The following is a 14,176-nucleotide window of genomic DNA, read 5'->3' as shown; positions in this document are numbered from 1 at the left end:
GCAGAACGAGAGCGCGAATATGTTCCATCGTGGCCCTATTACGTACGGTCGGACCGGCGCGGTATCTCGGACGCGACGACCGTTCACGGCGGGTTTCCTGCGATATGGAAATTGACGAAAGACGGAGGTTTTTGGGTGGGTTACGAACTTCGTTTACAGCTTGCTTACAGCAATTTATTTACACACAAAAAGACACTTAAAAGCGTGAGCCCCAAAATACTAACAAAGGAAGAACGCGAATATTATTCATAATAAGGTTTTAGATCCTTAATATGAATTTTTCCGATCGAGTTGCCTAATGAATCGGCAAGCTCGTATACAACTGGCGACAGAATTTTTCGTACGGAAAAGGGGCCATGAAATTTGGTAGACAATTTCGCGGAAACGTGCTGAGCGGCGGACGATAAGACGTGCTGTCGTTTCAATACGCGGTGCGCCACCACGAAACTGGCGATCTCGCTACGCAAATTATAATATTGGGTTTGTTTCCATTCGAGCCGTCTCTAAATTTTCGACAATCCATGTCCGTAATGTGGATCTTTTCCATTCTTTCCCTCCAAAGGGTAGGATCGGAGTTCTCCACCGCGACCGCTTCGGCTTCCCGTCCGCGAGATATGATTAACAGGTTGAGGTTCCCTCCCGAAATTTAGAAAAGCGGGGTGTCGCCTCTGCAGCGAAGTATGGATGTGCGGAATTGTACGCGAAACGAAACTCGCTAATATGTTGGTCCCATTCGCGGTGGTCCCGTTCCAAGTAAGCGGTACTCATCGTTTTCAATACGCGATTGACTCGTTCGACAGGGTTCGCTTGTGGGTGATACGGCGGTACCGTTGTGTGTTGAATGCCGTACTGTTCCGCTAACGCGTGCAATTCTCGATTCAAAAACCTCGGTGCCGTAGTCAGTTAACAGGACGCGCGGGGATCCCCAACGAAAAATAACGAGGTCTTCGAGAGCCTCTCTGATTTTTCTGCCGGTAGCCTTACGTAACGGGCAACACTCGATCCACTTCGTGAAAAGATCCTGCGCCACGAGAAGATATGCGTGCCCTGATTTACTGGGCGGGAGTGGCCCCATTATATCCGCGGCAACGACCGTCCACGGAGCCCTCTATTAGCGTGACCCATTAACCCCGCGGGAACATCTTGCTCTACTTTAGTCCGCTGGCAAGTGTCACACCGGCCGCACGTACTGGGCGATCTCTCCCATACACTCGCGGCCAAATAATATCTTGTCGCGACACGGCGGTACGTCTTCTCGACGCCCAAGTGTCGGCCTGAGGCGGATCGTGGTTTTCCCGAATACTATCCCCCCAGCGAGGTCCTTCGGCACGACTAATTTCCCTCGATTAAGGTCCTCCACGGTTTCGTCTTATTACGGGGTGAGGTCGGCGAAAGTATAGCTGATCTTCCTCTACTTTCCATCCCGGGAATCTACGCGGTTTCTCGAGAACTTCTCGGAATCGCTCTAACATACCAGTCATCGTCAACCGCGGCGACAGCGCACACCTCGACATCCGCTCATATATTCGCGAAAGCGCATCCGGCACGTGGTGCATCGCACCTTTCCTATGTTCGATACTGAGTCGTACTCGAGAAGTTCGAGGGCCCTCTGGCTAGACGTCCGGTAGGATCTTTAGGTTATGGAGCCAGCGTAGGACTGCTATGGTCCGTAATAACCGTGTGAAGCGATAGCCCTCGAGGTTAGGGTCGGAATTTCTTAATGGCCCCACACGACCGCTAGGCATTCCTGCTCGGTTGTCGAGTACTTTTTTCTCCCGCGTCGGACAGGGCTCTACTCGCGAAGGCACCACATGCTCGCGACCGTCAATCTGCTGTGTTAGCACAGCGCCTAGACCCACGGAGCTTGCATCGGTTTGCAGCACAACGGCAACGCTAAAGTCCGGACACGATAGGGTTGGCGGGGATGTCAGACACTCCTTTATTGCGTCGAAGCGGACCCTTGGTCTTCGCCCCATTCCCACACCTGATTCTTTTTAAGTAACCGCGTTAACGGTTCGAGAAGAGTAGCACACTGCGGGATGAACGACGGTACCAAGAGGCCATACCGCTTTAAAGCGACGTAACTGTCGGAGGTTACGCGGCGCGGGCTATTCCCTAATCGCAACAGTCTTGTCGGGATCAACCTTCAAACCCTCCGTTGGACTAAAAATCCGAGGTACTTTACTTGTGAGCGACAGAATTTACTTTTTCTCCAGGATTAATCGTTAAGCCCGCCTCGCGAATACGCGCGAAAACTCGTCCCAACCACTCGAGATGCTCTTCGAAAGTTTCGGTAGCCACGACGATATCATCCAGATACGCGAACGCGTCTAAGGATCCATTTCTGGTCCAATTAAGCGATCTAATAACCTTCTGAAAGGTGGCGGGGGCTCCCCGTTAAGCCCAAACGGCATCGCTTAAAATAAAATAAGCCTTTTCCCGGTACCGCAAGGGCCGTGATTTTCCTTGCTCTTTTTTGATAGCGGGATCTGGAAGTAAGCCTGGCTGAGGTCGATGGTCGAAATATATCGTGCCTTACGCAATTTGTCTAAGATCGCGTTCATATACGGTAGTGGGTACGCGTCCTTTCTCGAGACATGTTCACGAGTCGGAACTAAACAGAAGCGATTACGTCCGTTAGGCTTTTTAATCATGACGATAGGCGTCGACCACTCGCTCTGCGACGGCTCTATTATACCGGCCTTTAGTAGGCGATCTACTTCCTCGTAAATGGCCTCCTTTATTTTCGGGACACGGGTGGTAACAACGTTGCCGAATTGGAGGGTGGTCCCCCTACATCGATACTATGCTCGGTCAACGTGGGTGGCGCGCGAGTTCCTCTGTACTTCCCGCAATTTGTGACTTTAGGAACGATGTAACTGTTTTTCTTGTTCGGGAGTTAACTCGCCTTAGTCCGCAGCAAACGAGAGGCGACGCTTCTGGCTTCGCGTCCCTCTCCCTCCCCCGTTTGACCTAGCTCGATATCCACGCTGTCATCTCCGGCCACTATCACTCGAACGACTCGCGAGAGAGCTAGAAGATCCCTTCCGAAAGGGTAAGATCGCGAGGAATCCTCAACGAAATTCCAAGTACCGTTCGCGAACTTGATATTACTCCGAATGCCGTCAGGAAATCCACACCCAAGATACACGGTAACGCTAATGTCGGTAGTGAATAAACTCTCATGTTCAATGTTTTACCGTGTACGCTAATCGGGACCCCCTTCCCCCTTTACTCTCGCCGTCTGATTGGTCGCGGTCCGCACGCGCCTGCCGCCGGCCGGATTGAACTTGAAACCGAGCTGCTTAATTAAGGCAGATAATTTCCGGACCCGCGAACGTACGGCTAGAACCCGAGTCTACTAAAGCGCTGATCTCAAATCCCTTGATTTGGATGCGCAGAAACTTGAGAGAGGCCGAGCCTCCCTGTTCGCTAAACGCGCTATACGCGGCATCGCGGTGCTCTATCGGTAACGACTTTTCAGGGGTGGAGGGGTTAGGAGTCGGGTCGCCCCTGGTTTGCGACTCCCTTACTCGTTTCCCGAACACGTCGGGCAAGTGCGGGTGGTGTATTCGGCCACTTCCCACACCGATAACAGTGTTAACGCGGCGGGCCGTGCAATCACGCGCGAAATGCCCAGTCGAATCGCAATTCCAACATTTTGCGGCCCTGCGTCGCGTTTGCGGTGACCGATGAGGTGCCGGCGCATTCGCCGCAGATGCGGCAGTCACGGCCGGGGGGGTATTCTCTTTCGGCCCGCGGGCATTGGCCCTCCTCGCGCCCGCCCCTGCTCCGCTCGAATTTGCGTTAGTCACGCCCGAGAGCAGCCACGGAGTCGCAGTATTGCCCGCCACCCTGTCGGTTCGCGGCCTTCGGCGCTCGGTACGCAGGATGCGGAAAGAAGGACCGTTCCGGCGGAGGCGGAGCACGATAATTCTGTGCGGCGCAGTAGATAGCTTCGCACGCGCAGCCCATTGCTCGAGCGCGTCCATATTGTCTACCGCGTCCCGAGGTATTAAGGTCTGCAACCGGGGCAGCATGTGTCGGTGCGCGTACCCGACCTTCTCCTCCTCGCGCCACGGCGGCGATAACCGATCGTAAAGGGTGTTTAAGCAAGTCAGGAAGTCCGTTACGGACTCCTGTTCCCCCTGTGTTCGCCGCATAATTTCGTCGCGAAGGGCGAACTGAAAATCTGGGTTTCCGAAACGTGTACGCCACGCGGTTTTAAACGCGGCCCATGTCGTCAGCCGTTCCCTCTTCCCGCGAAACCAATAAAGCGCTATACCTGAGAGAAAGAACGGGAGACATCGTAAAATATCCTCATCAGCGACCGGAATCAATTCGCGGCCCTCCTCTACGCGCAACAGAAACGTTTCGGCATCCTCTCCGCGCGCGCCCGAAAATTTTAAGTCCCATTTCCGCATGATATTATAAATGGTCGTCGCGGAGTTTTCGCCCGCCTCGTGAGAGGTTCGATGCACGTGATCCCGGGAAACGCCCGAGTGATCGAGGTGCGAAGACGCAACCAACCCCGCGGACGGACTATCCGGGCGGATGTCCCCCACAGGAATCTCAAGGTATCCTGCATTAACCGGATGACTCGCCTCGGCCCCCGTCAGCTGTATTAATTCGACGTTCGTCGCGCGGTTCGATTCGAAGTCGGCCCCACGGTTCGACTCGGATGCCCTTTCGGAGCCGCCGCCGCGACGCGCGGTCGTCAGCAAGCGTAACAAGCGAAGCGCCAGCTTGGGATCGGACCCGTCGGTGGCTAATCCGCGTCGACTCAATTCGGCGATCCGTTCCTCGCGCGTAGCGTGGAGGATCCACTCATCGGTAAGCTCGGTGGAATTCATTTCGTCGTTCGAAATTATTCTCGAAAGCGAAACCTATATTCCGCGCGAAAGCTACGGAATGTTACCGTATTTCCGAAAGAGAATAACACGCGAACAATAACACACGAACAATAACACTCGCGAAAGGAATGTAACGGTAACGCGAAATAGGCAAACAGTTTTTCTGACGCGATGGTCCGCTCGATGTAAACACCGAATTCCGGTGTTATCGCGATCGCACTTTCACCAAATTCCAACGCGTCTCACGGCACCGAATAATATCTCCGATTTACCGAGTAACCCACCCGAATACATTTACTTCAATAACCAATTTTCAAATAATATTTTATACCAAGCTGCAAGAAAGAGGTTAGACCAAACATAATATGGCACAACACAATTAAATAATATCGCAATCAGAAGTATATCATATATAATATCGCATCAAAACATGAAATAAGGAAAGGATTAATTCTTTATTCCGACGAACACAAGGAAACGAAATCGGCAAGTAATCCGCGAGACTCTTGTCACCCGCACGAAAATATCGTAGCGCCGTACCGAGCCCTTTACGTGCCTTTCGGCGACCTTTCGGCAGCCCCACGTTGGGCGCCAAATTTTGTCACGACTTTTTGCACTCCCGGACCGCTCCGGGACGTGAGCCGGATCAAAAGGACTTAGGAGAGCGGGATGGATGGCCTCTCCAGTGATTTCCTCGCACCTCCGATACTCCACGAAATGTTCCGAATGTTAGACGCGTACCTTCGCGTCCACGAAATCGCGAAAACCTAAACGAGACGCGAAACGAGGTGTGGAGGTGCGTGGAATCGGCTAGCTTGACCTAATCACGGGCGGGGTTAATGAAGGGCGGCACGGCACTCGGCGGGGTGACACGTTAATTTCATACTCAGTCAGATAACAAAGAATATAATATTTATTGAGTACTGGTTGTCGGGAAAATAACAACGTTTATCCATCCGGCTTCGATCAAACACAAGATAATTTCGATAACTAAATCAAGAATGCCGGTGGCGGGGTGTCGAGATTCCTATAACAGAACTAATATTTCTGCGGACGCGAGACACCCACGGAGTATTAACTGGGTCTCTAATAAACCCGCGGAAGGTTCTATTCTCAAACGATTAATAATATGATATGAATAATATGAATAATAATAAGACACTTAATATCACTCACGAGAGTGAGATTCAACACAAAATGTCGCGAAATAAGGGTACGTCACGCTTGGATTGCGTGGAAACCACGTCCGGGACCGTACGAAAACTCTGTCGCAATAATATCTTAGCTTAACGCGAGATCTCCGGCTCGGGCGCAACGGGAAGGCGCCGAGTCATTTAACCAAGCCAGTCGCGATATCGCTAATAATGTTGGGCGCCAGGTGTGGAGAAGGCCACACCACCTTTGACTCGAAGTGCTCTTCTAATCTCCACGGAACGCCAGGAAGAACTACGCAATTAACATCTAAACGCACGAAGCGTGTGAACGCCGGTACTTTATTAACGCGAGTATAGGACGCAGCGCAAGCAATACCGGACGCAAAGTTTCTCAGCGCGAGAGCACAATTCTCAGCCCGTAATCACGAGATCCGAACACCGATCGATACGCTAACACCGACGCTCGAACACCAGAACTTCCCGACGCGAAGAAACGGAACGCAATTGACGAACTACCGGCCCGTATGCGGCCGTATACCAAGGTCGCGAGGACAACGCAATATACTCGCGATACCGAACTCATTAACGCCTATCGCGATCTCCAGGGATTCGCCACAACGCTTGTACCACGGTTCCGCGGCCACGATACCATCCCGAGGCCCTTCGCTCTCGTTATCGATCGCGAAATTACCCTCAATCTTAACAGACGTTATCCCGAGCGAGAGCGTGTACCGGAGGGCGGTGTCGTGGCTTTACATATCGCGATTTACGGGCAACCTCACCGGGAATACGCCTCCTCCTGGGCTCCTCGCCGTCGCCTTCCACCACGATCCTCGATCCTCCAGACGAATATCGAAATACCCGACTCGGGGTGGCTATCGCGTATCTTACAAAACGATTCTCGCCGACGGACGACCAGAGAGTGAAAACGCTAGACCCGCTCGATTGCGGAATCGATACGGTACCCCTTCCTGAGGGGCGCGCGAGCCAATCGGGCGCGAGCTTGCAAGCCCGCGGTGTCCCGGCGCAGTGCTGTCGATACGAGATCCTTCGGGGGCGTGCAGCGGTCCCTCGGCGGCGTGCGACTTCTCAATTCTGTCCTTAGCAGCGGACGGAATTCGGTTCTCGCCGGTGTGTCTCCGGTTTGACCCTGGGGCGGTGATCAGTCACCCCGTAGGTCGATGTTTTGTAGAGATCCTTTGTTGAAGCCGGGTGTTCACCCATGCGCTTGGGGCCCCGCTATCGGCGGCCTCGTCCGTCGCTGCCGTACGTGCCGCCCGCCTGCCGCGCTGCTCTCGCCAGCCCGCGATCTCTGCTGCTTCCGCGTTTGCCACCCCTCCCGGGTCATCGATCGTCCTTGATTTTCCTCGCCACGTACTCCCTCGGCGGTGTGCCGTGGTGTAGGTGAGGTGCCGCGCGTATTACATTGCAAAAAAAAAGGAACGTCATCAGAACGTGGAAACGCAATTAATTATGACCCCTGGAGATCTCGCCGTTGCCTCCCTGGTCCGTCCCTGGGCGCGAAATTCCGCGTCTTGTGACGGCGGCGGGGCGCCGCGACGATGCGGCGAGCCGCAACGTCACAATGCATATCTATCGAAGTACATATAGACTCTCATTCGATGAAGCATTAACGGAACGCGCGGAAGCGCGTCCGAATTCCGAAATACAACGATCGTCGCTGCTTCTGCAAAGTAACAATATGGTTGTAGAATTTCGAATCGTTACTCGACCACTCTTTCGGGACACTTTTATATTTTTATAATATATCATATTAGGTATACATTGATTATTTTGCATATAAAATTTTATTTTGCATTTTTGTATTTACGATAAATATGTCGCTTTATATTATACAAATTGTTTGTTATAACAATTAATGATACAATATTTTAAATCTGTATACCAATTTAGTAATATAATCATTAATCGATATAGGAGTCATCGGATACTTCTGTTTTATATTTTCCTATATTTATATTCCTAATATTTCAGTGTTTATAATCCTAATATTCTGTCTGTAACATCGGATAAGAAAGAATCCTTCATAATCTATCCGAAAACAGTTTCTGCATCAGAAAGAACATAAAATGGATTAGTATATACATTTCTTATCCTTCAGATACAAAGGAATTATTTTTCTATTCTATAAGAAATCGCAATGCATTCGAAATAGCGCTTAGATAGAGCTTTATTAGAATACTACCTAAACATAATTTCGAATATATTACAAATTTTTATGGAGTAGAAAAGTGATTTTTTTTGTATCTGAAGAAAAACTCAGAATTGGTGACATAGAAAACAAATTCTTTTAAACTCTTAAGAGTTGTTTTGGGACAGAAATGATATACGGAAAAAGTACTTTAAAAATTTTTTTCATCAAGAATTTAAAAAGAATTCTTTTTCAATTCTCCGTGCTATCCGGAAACATATCGTCGTATTAAAATTAAAATTTCATTTATTGCATTTTAAATTAAGTATTAATATAGCGTATCTTATTTTTATTTTGAATGCATAATTAAAAATTATTCGTTTATTTTATTTAATCTAATAAAATTATTTTAAATTAAATATTTTATAATTATAATTGTTTTTTTATAAGTATAATGTATAAAATATTATATTTGCTTTTTGTGGTTGTTCAATATATGTTATATAACATTATATTTTCTAATAATTCACCTCAATACATTTATATTATTCAATCTGCAATCACATTTATATAATTTTATTTTTTCTCATTTTTGAATTTTTTTCCTTATTTTTAATAGATACATAATAAATATTTATCTTCATTATTTTTATTAAATTCAGATTAATTTCATGTAAAAGTGGAGTGAGAGCGGAGAAAGGAAGAGCAATTGAGAAAGAAGTTCAGAGAAAGACGTTGGGCGCGTAAAACCGCTCAATAGCACGTGATTGGCTCTTATACTTTTAGATCCAACGAATCAGCGTAGCGTGTCGATAAGACGACACTTAACAGTTGTGTCTGCCTGAACGTGGCCGTTCAGTTGGTGCTAGTGGGCGCTTACTTATTTCGCGCATGCGCACTCCATTTTGGACAACACTAACATCAAAGGCGCCGACAGAGAGTTGCGCTACTGTATATACTGTGGTTCAGTGTTGCTACATGTCGTCGGTATGACAGGAATCATAACCTGATTCCTGTCAACTTTAACGATTAATATCTCGCGTCGCGGGGCAGAGCGACACTTTTTTCTGCCAGATTCTTTCGTTTCGTGCAAAAACGCGTCGATTGAGCCTAAGTTCATCAAAATCGGAGGTGAGGGGTGTAAACTGAATAATTACCCAATTTTCTTATGCTTACATATTGCTTACGCATTATGCGTTGTGCAGAAGTGTGTGCTCCGCGCTTGTCAGAAGTGTAACATAATTCGAAATGATATTCTTTTGTTTTATCATAAGTTTATCGTGCCAAAATGCAGCTGCACCATGGTAACCATGAGCTGCACGAGTTTTTGGCAGTGACTCACGATAAAGACAAATTAATAAATTATTTAATAGAACATAATGTGAGATAAGCAACGAAATATATTGTCCAAAGTGCAATAATAAATTAAAGTTAAACAGAGATAATTTCTCATTTCGTTGTCGGAAAGTACTCTATATGAGAAAAATGAACATAAAAAATATGTGAAGGAACAATTGCACATTTAAAGGAAGTGTTAGATTTGATACATGGTTCAATAAATCTAACTTAAGCCTGGAAACAATATGCAGGATGACTGCATATTTTATTATGTTAAGACCTCCGAGACTTTTTGTGCACAGAGTTACAACTTTCTCAGCACTCGGTTGTTGACTGGGTTTCTTTTTGCCGAGAAGTAAGTATAATTTAAAATACTTAATACAATGAATATATGTTCAATAGATATATATTTATAAAATTTATTTTGTTGATTTGTTATTAGGTTTGCATATATTGGGCCGAAAAGAACTCAACGAAACTTGAAGGGCCCAATATAATCGTCGAAATAGACGAAGTAAAAATCGGCAAAAGGAAGTACAATTGTGGCCGAATAATCGAGGAAAAGTGGATTTTCGGTGGATACGAACGTGGCACAAAAAAACATTTTATTGTGCCAGTGCAAGACCGCACGGAAAAAACTCTGCTTGAGCTGATCAAGGAGTGGATTCTACCTGGAACGACGATAATGTCAGATTGTTGGAAGTCGTACAACTGTTTAAACAGTGAAGGCTTCCAACATCTAATGGTAACTCATTCGATGAATTTCGTCGACCCAGATACCGGTAATTATACATTGCAAATATATAAAGAGCAACATATATGCATTCGAAATACACAACACTAAACTTAGCATTACTATAATTTCTATTTGTTTGTCTATTCAGGAGCTCACACTCAGCATATTAAACGTGATTGGAGAGAAGTAAGGGCTAATATCCCACGGTATGGAATGCATTCTTCACATTTAGTGGGATATTTAGCTGAATATTTCTTCAAATGCGTTCATGCTTATGAAGATCGCTTAAGCAGTTTTTTCCGTGCAATTGCGGAATTGTATCCACCGAAGGCTGTGGATGATGAAACAGATGTCTCGGAGGCTACATAATTACAAGTTTAAGTTAGATCTGCTAAACCATGTATTAAATCTAACACTTCCTTTAAATGTGCATCGTTTCTTCACATATTTTTTATGTTTATTTTTCTCATATAATACTTTTCGACAACGAAACGAGAAATTATTTCTGTTTAATATTAATTTATTATTGCACTTTGGATAATGTATTTTTTACTTATCACATTATGTTCTATTAAATAATTTATTAATTTGTCTATCATAAATTATATTAATATTATTGCATCCCTACTTGCCAATATATTTTATATAATATATCAAAGTACATGTGTGGGCGGGGGGGGCTTTGTCCCCCTGCACCCCCCATTGTGTGATTAAACTTAAAAGTGTAGGCGGGGGGGGCTCCGCTCCTCTGCACCCCCCCCCGTGCACTGGGCAGTATGAGTTAGGTTGATGGGTGGGCAGGGGGGGCTTCGCCCCCCCGCACCCCTCCGTGGACACGCCTTCGGCGTGCCCGGATAGAAATTAAATTTTGCTTTAAGCGTGAGCGGGGGAGGCAAAGCCCCCTTCCATCCCCCATGCACGTGAGCCTCACTTTATAAATTATAAGTTACAAAACGAGGTTCACGTGCAGGGGGGTGCAGGGGAGGCGAAGACCCCCCGCTAACGCATGTACTTTATATGTATAAGATTTGTTCATTATTGAAAGCTAGTTGTAAGTTGTAGGTGATATGCATTAGAAGTATACATACGTTTCAAATTCGCGCACTTTTGCATGCGGCGTGCGGCCACTAAGCATGCGCATGTGGCCGCAGGGCATGTCAGGGTGCGTTCAGAAAGTCACCCGGGGTACACTAAACTCACCCGAAGTGGTGGGGGATGGGCGTGTCTATTTGACACGCCCAGAGAACTGAGCGCGTAATTTAAATTTGATATTATTTCTATTGATATTTGCATCGAATATTTATATACATCAGTGAAAAAAAATATGCTAGAATAATAATAAATAGTAATTTACACTGTGATTTTTATAGTAGGTCTGTTCATTTTCGCTGCATTTCTGAACTAGTGCAATGGGTTATACGGGGTCTATAATGCGAGTCGTAAGTCATAAGTCGTAAGAAATTGACCAATTAAGTCGAATTTGAGGAGAATAATCGACTGCGATTAGTCAGTTTCTTATTCGCTCTGTGCGTTTGGTTGGAGGGGATAGCACGAGCTACGAAAGCGCTCGGGTGAGAGAATAGTGAACTCAGGGTGGAATATTTTCCTATTCAACTAGACGTATTATTATTAAAAATGGGTCATCGTAGTTGTTGCGTCAGAAGTTGTAAGAATAATGAACTGAAAAAAAAAATTTTTTTCAATATAACTTGTATGAAAAAGTAACTTTATTGAATCTACATTTTTTACTTTTTATTACAGACATTTTTCAAAGCAAAATTTAATTAACAGTAGTTATTATTTATTGTTTTCTGATATAAAAAATAGAAGTTCCAGTAATTAAAGTGACATAAATACCGCTGTGCAGTCAACCTCCAATTATGTAGTAACAATAATAGATTATGGCGCGTATAGCAATTTTTACTTACCGAAATTATTAACAGTAAAATGTAAAAAAATACACTGCATCTATTGCACAAGAAGCTTTGGTAATAATCAACATATAATAATAAACATATCTCCATATCTCATCGTTGTTTCCACTTTTATTGCATGGCGATAGCGGTAGATGGCGCTGAAACGCACGGAGCGAATAACTTACGACTTACGACTCGCATTGTAGACCCCAAAATATATTTGTTTCGTTCTAACTTATTGCATTAGTTCAAAAGTGCATCGAAAATGAACAGGCCTAGTATTTTATACAAAAAATTGTATACATAATTTTATACAAAAACTACATTATAATTAATTATAGATACTATTTTTGCCTTCTTAAAGGCTAATATTGCGCCAAGAAAAGTTTATTATATTTTATATTAAATGACATTACATTGACCACCTAAATAGTATAATTATGTTTCTAATATATCAAATTTTGTTTCCAAATAAAATTGAAAATTCAAGTAATAAATGGTACAAATAGTATAAATTCCTTTATTATGCATTTCTTTATACATATAGTTTTAGAGTATACCGATATACTCGTCAACAATAAAATCCCTTTATTCGCTGTACAAATTGAATAATTTTAATTTATATCGTTCTGCTGTGCTACGATGAATTTTTTGGTATAACTAGTGCATTAGCAACAGCAATATAGCATCGAAACAACGTTGCTGTTGCAACAATTAATTTAGGATATAAATGAAAAAATTGCAAACACCATACATGAGTTATTGCAACTAATGTGAATGACGGTGGTAAAAAAAAGAAAAAAAGGGGGAGTGAATTAAGTTCTATTGTTACATAATATGAACGAGCAAGAAGAGTATATTGCTTTACCAATATATGTATATATTTGTGAAATATATACATATATATTTTTAGTAGCCCTTAATAGTCGCCTAATCTGCCCCTTAACATATAAATCGATAGGGCAGAGTTTAAGTATTTGAAATGAAGAGTACTCTAAATGTTTTTTCCCTTAAACATAAAATCATTAAAAATTCTATACTCCTTAGTATACACTTGAAACAATTCATAAATACGCTGCGCCTATAATTAAGTTTACCTTACAAAAGTGCGAGCCCACAGTTACGTAAGCTTCTCAGACATGCATTCTTGTCTACAGATAAGGGATAGATTATGTATCCCTTAGATTGTCAGCATTGCTTATGTAAAAACATAGATTTTATTTCTCTTTGTCAGCTTGTTACATAATAATGAGAACACTAATTAGCAAAACTTTTGAGCTGAACATTAATAAATCATTCGCAAGCGTTAATAGATGAGTACTCATTTGGTTCGCCTTTTGTGTAATTCATTTAATTCATCAAATTAATAATCATCAAAGCTGTATTTATAATGTTATCTAATAGCAGAAATTGAAAAATCATATAACACTGTGTAATATGTATTATTTAAATCATATAAGCTAATCGCACTGAAATAACGTATGTTTATATGTGACAACGTAACTTAAGTTATATAAATATAATCAACTGAAATGCTGCAATATCTTTAACTAATGATATAGTGAAGCGATTTACAAATAAAAAAACTAGCGCGACAAAATATTTGTAACTAAATTCGGATTGTGGATTTACAAAATTAAAATTGCGTGTGCGATGCTTTCATGGTTTTTAAAAACTTCTCCTTTACAAAATGTCCGGTGCAACTAAAAAATACCGCTCGAGTCGATAATCATTATTACACGTGTTAAGACTACAAACTAGCAACAAGAAACTCGTAACTTCGAAAATCGTTTTTGCAAAATTGTATTATTACGTACGTCATGCGACATGGCAGAAACCGAAATATTTCTGCATTTGATTACAAAATGCATCCATCATTCACGCAATATCGTTCTATATACAAGCTAGAAGTACATAAACAAGGTTGTAGTTAAACTGCGATAAAAAGTAATCGTCTTATTTAGTACTCTAAAGGCCACGTGTCATTTTATACACTTTAAATTATCTTTAAAATTCTTACGGTACTG

The 14,176-nt window shown here is 43.9% G+C and overlaps 1 pseudogene across 1 annotated transcript; it reads left to right on the top strand.

Moving 5' to 3' along the window:
* Nucleotides 1-8,639: 8,639 nt before the first annotated feature.
* Nucleotides 8,640-12,802, top strand: LOC143893537 (uncharacterized; annotated as a pseudogene). The gene is made up of 3 exons (XR_013255835.1): nt 8,640-9,852; nt 9,940-10,279; nt 10,382-12,802. The product of XR_013255835.1 is annotated as an uncharacterized LOC143893537 (transcript).
* The last annotated feature ends 1,374 nt before the right edge of the window (nt 12,803-14,176 follow it).

Source organism: Temnothorax americanus, unplaced genomic scaffold (genome assembly GCF_048541705.1).
Source record: "Temnothorax americanus isolate GAGA-0224 unplaced genomic scaffold, ASM4854170v1 Scaffold121, whole genome shotgun sequence".
NCBI lineage: Eukaryota > Metazoa > Arthropoda > Insecta > Hymenoptera > Formicidae > Temnothorax > Temnothorax americanus.
This window is presented reverse-complemented; position numbering and strand designations above follow the sequence as displayed.